Raw genomic sequence first — 4,544 nt, forward strand, 5'->3', positions numbered from 1 at the left:
CTATAACATCACTCAACTCTTTGGAGACCTGAGCTGTGGCATTAACCGTCATCTCACATTGGTTTATTGCATGACCATTAAACAACTTCGGAAATCAGATTTTCACTGTTAATAATTAAGTAATTAGAGAGTTACGAGCTTTGACAAGAGTTCTTCATCTTTTGATCCCTACAGGGAAAATAAAGACAACAAAATGAAAGCTAATATACTGAATCTACTCACTGTTTTTCAAGTCCTACAAATGCCCTGCCATTGAATTTTCAGGGAGGAGTGGACCAGGCACTTCAGACATGAATTATTTTTCCCCCTACTCTTCCAGATGTATGTCTTATTGGCGATAATACTTCCCTTCTTCCAGAGATAAATATGTCTGACATTGGCTGGGCAATCCTTTGGAAATTTCCCATATTCAGTCAGAGGTTTTCAGAGCACTAAGAATCCATTTTGAATGTTGATAGGGTCTAACAAACGGTGAACAGGTTAAGAATTAAGCACTAGGAAAGAAGAAAGACCTTTAAGTGTTATTTTTGCCTTATGAAACAAACTGATGTTGAAGTCAGATCTTGGCTCCATAAATTATTATCTTGCTCTTGGGCAATTTACTTCTCTGAGCCTCAGTTTCTCACTTGCATAAAAAGGATAAGAATACTCATTTCATGAATTCCTGGGATAAAATAAAAACAGTTCATAAGACACTCCTAGCATTGGGTCTAGCAGATAAAATTCTCAATATATATGAGTTTCTTTGTCCTTCTTTCTCAAAGTAAATTTTTTTTTTTAAGATTTTATTTATTTATCAGAGAGAGAGGGGGGCAGAGAGAGCGAGCACAGGCAGACAGAATGGCAGGCAGAGGCAGAGGGAGAAGCAGGCTCCCCGCTGAGCAAGGAGCCCGATGTGGGACTGGATCCCAGGATGCTGGGATCATGACCTGAGCCGAAGGCAGCTGCTTAACCAACTGAGCCACCCAGGCATCCCTCAAAGTAAAATTTTTTAACAGCTTCTGAACACGTACAAACATCTTTTTAAGATTTGTTCTGTTAGATCTGCTTCTGTGACTATCTCTTGCATCTGTATCTTCCTCTCCACTCCTGATGCCATAAATGGCAAAATGATACCTCAGGTTCAGACTGATATCCTTAGCACATGATTCCAGTCATATGAACAGAGAGGCCAGCTCTGAAGCCTTCAGTGGTTTTCCACTGCATGCCTAGAAAAATCCCAACCCTCTTATAGCTCAGAGAGGTGGGGCCTTCCGTGTTCAATCTTCTCTTTCTCTTTCCAGCCTCTTTACTGAGTTCCCTACACACCCTGATGAAATCTTGCTATTTCTTTTTCTTTGAGCATTGCTCATCCTGGTCTGCTTCTTTGCCCTTTCTGGCTTAGCATCTCCTCTTCACCATGTCTACTTGATGAAGTCCTACCCTCAGTGAGGACCAGTGCCAGTGCTCTCTGAACTCTAGGACGTAACGTCTCTCCCTCTTGGTCCTACCCTGAAAGGATTTCTCCCTCTGAAAGCTCCCATAGCATTTTTTCTTTATTTGTCCACGTCTAGAATGTTCTTCCCCAGCCTCCCAGCCTTGTCACCTCCTATTCATTCTGAGGTCTCAGCCATCAGTCATGTCTCCAGCGCTGGATCTCCATCGATCTCCTTACATAAATACTGCCTTCAAAACACTTACCTTGGTCCAAGACGCCATTGGTCATTAATCTGATCATTCCAGTCATAGTTGTCACTCACTCAGGAAGAGTAGAAGCTCCTCTAGGGGAAGAAGGGTACCTGTTGTTCTCTCAACTATATCCTCAGTGCCTGGCAGAGAAAGCACTCAGTAAATGCTTGTTGAATCAATAAATAAAGTCTACTACTTGCCACATACTGCCTTTCTGTATAACTGTTTTTATCCATGCCTGTCCCATCGGTGTCACTGAGAACAGGGGCTATGTCACCCTATTTGGCCCTATAGCACCTAGCTCAGTGCCATGTTGATCATAAGTGCTCAGTAATCATTTGTGCAGTAAAAAACGAGTGAGCACAGCAACAGAGAAGCCTAGCCTGAAGCCTCCTGCAGGCATTTTTGAGTGGTGTGGTAACTAACTGGATGGGGCGAGGGTGAGAGGGAACCCACTTCAGGTGTAATAGGAGTCTTCCTCATTTTAGTAAACATTTTAGTAAACAAAACACTTACTGGGTTTTGAAAGCCTTGATTTTCAGATCTCATTCATAAATGGTTAAGATTGTTTTCTTCAAGAAAAAAAAATTCTTAAAGCAGAGATTAAAGCATAAACCCTTTCAATAACAAAAACAAAAGCTGCCCCTTCAGCCCCAGGTTTCCAATGGAAGGGCCTTTTGCTGGAGATCAAATTTCCCATGCTCACCATCTTTCTTTTAAATTGCCCAATCCATCAGGAGGGGGGATTTGTGCCCCACCTGTGGCAAGACATTTTAAAGAGACGAGACATTTGATTGCTGTGCTTAGATTTATGGGGATTGAGATGACCCTGAAGATTAAATGAAGAAGCAACTGTGAAAAAGAAAACTGAAACAGGGAGAAAATTGATTTTTAAGTTGAAGACATATTGGTGTGGAGAGGTTTAAATGAGGAGCTAGGGCAGAATGATAAGAGCCAGGTAGGTGAGGGAGGGGCGCCCTGAGGGGAAGTGCATGGCTAATTGCCACTGGTGTAATCCCAGGTGACCTTCAGGAGGCTCAGAAGGATGGTATCTTGAGACTTGGGTCTTACAATCACATTTAGTGAACACCTAATCAGAGCTACAGATGGACTTCAGATTTGATCCTCCTGATGCAACTGAATTAAGACAGGGTAGAAGACAGTTCATCAAGAGTGACTAGGAAATGAAATTCCTCAGGGTTATTTTTCAAAATGCAAGAGGCAACAAAAATATATTGCTGGCTAAAACAAAAGAAATTTAATCAGCAAAAATAAAAATATGATATTTTTTCCAAAGGGGGAAAATGTGTCTTGGGAACTTTCCTCAAATATCTAAGTTTCTTTAAAGGAGATCTACTCCTGCTTACCTGAAATCGATTTATTTCTGCTTTCTTCTAGGTCACTTGGTCTCTTATCCATTCTACATTTCCACTAAAATATCATTCCTTTTTACCTTTTCTCCAGCATCTTACGGTGACTTCAGAGACCCCTCTCCAGGACTGATTATAGAACCTTAGTGGTATTCAGTATGTTTTGAGTACTTGCTGATTACTTTTCAATATTATGGGATTTAAGCTACAGGTCCTGTCCCTAAGAATTTAAAGGACTTTTTGAAGATGCAAAGCACATGCATGAAGTAATAAATACACATTTAATTGATAGATACTTGTTTAATAGGAGTTCATGAGGAGGAGGGATCCTCAGGGCTGGCCCATTACGATAAATTCCCTGAAGGAGATGGGACTTAGCTCATGGGAGAACAGAGAAGTCATGGCTAGTGGAGTGTGGGGTATCATGGAGCCCAAACTGAATATGGAAGTGTTGAGTGGCTAGTAAGAAGACTAACCTGATATGTAGAAATGCCTTATTAAGAAAAAGTAGGGATCAACTGAAGTATCATCTCTTTTGGATAATTGTGAACCATCCTTTTCTTGGGGTTGCGTTACTGTCCAATGAACGTCTAGTGAGGGCAGTACTGCTAACGCCTGGATAATTGTGGCAAAGAAAATTGTATGTCCTGAGAACATGATTATATAACTGTTAAATCATTTATATGTTGCATTTATGTATTTATGCATAAATACGTGGAAGGGAACCCCAGATACTATAATTGTGTTTCTTTGTTTCTTGTCCTTGAAGCCATTCTGTTGAGACACACACACACACACAATGCAAAATACTTTGCTAAACATAAAGCTCTTGCAGTGCTTAGTTAGCATGATCGATTTTCTGTGCGGGGGAGGGAAGGTAGCAAACTTCGTTTTGAGTACATCCTTCTTACTAGGTAAATGGGTTAAAGAGACTGATCTGTAGCATTCTGCATGGGGAATAGATATTACTAGACACAAAAATTCCATTAATGAATGCAGTGAGAACACAATTATGATAACTAAATGGTTTTAATACCAGATTGTTCCTTAGAAATGTACATTTAAAAATATGGAGTAAAGATATCTGGGTGATTAAAATGTATCAGGAATGAAATAAGAATATCTCCTGATGTATAGGTAAGAGAGATGAGTAAGAAGAAAGGATTTGCATTTAGTAATATCATAAAAAGAATAATGAAGCTTATTCAAACACTGAATTTTAAATCACAGCAAACTAGAGTGATAAAGAATAAGAGAATAAAATGCAGTATATTTGGAGGCAGCATGCACTGTTGAATAAGTGAAACACTGAGTTGAGAGTCTGTAAAAATTTCAAATTCATTTGCAAACTCAATTTCTCTGTTTTAAAGGGATACTATAAAATAATAATAACAACTACCACCATCACCACCACCTTTCCTAGATCTTGGCTTATTTGCTCTCAAACCACTTTCTTATACTTTTCCTGCTCTGTTCTGAGAAGCAGGGGGCCTGACTGTGTTTCCA

General features: G+C 39.9%; 1 non-coding gene across 1 annotated transcript; it reads left to right on the forward strand.

Moving 5' to 3' along the window:
- Positions 1-3,587: 3,587 nt before the first annotated feature.
- Positions 3,588-3,748, forward strand: LOC131840081 (U4atac minor spliceosomal RNA). The gene has a single exon (XR_009357191.1). It is a non-coding gene; the product is annotated as a U4atac minor spliceosomal RNA (small nuclear RNA).
- The last annotated feature ends 796 nt before the right edge of the window (positions 3,749-4,544 follow it).

This window comes from Mustela lutreola, chromosome 8 (assembly GCF_030435805.1).
Source record: "Mustela lutreola isolate mMusLut2 chromosome 8, mMusLut2.pri, whole genome shotgun sequence".
Taxonomy (NCBI): domain Eukaryota; kingdom Metazoa; phylum Chordata; class Mammalia; order Carnivora; family Mustelidae; genus Mustela; species Mustela lutreola.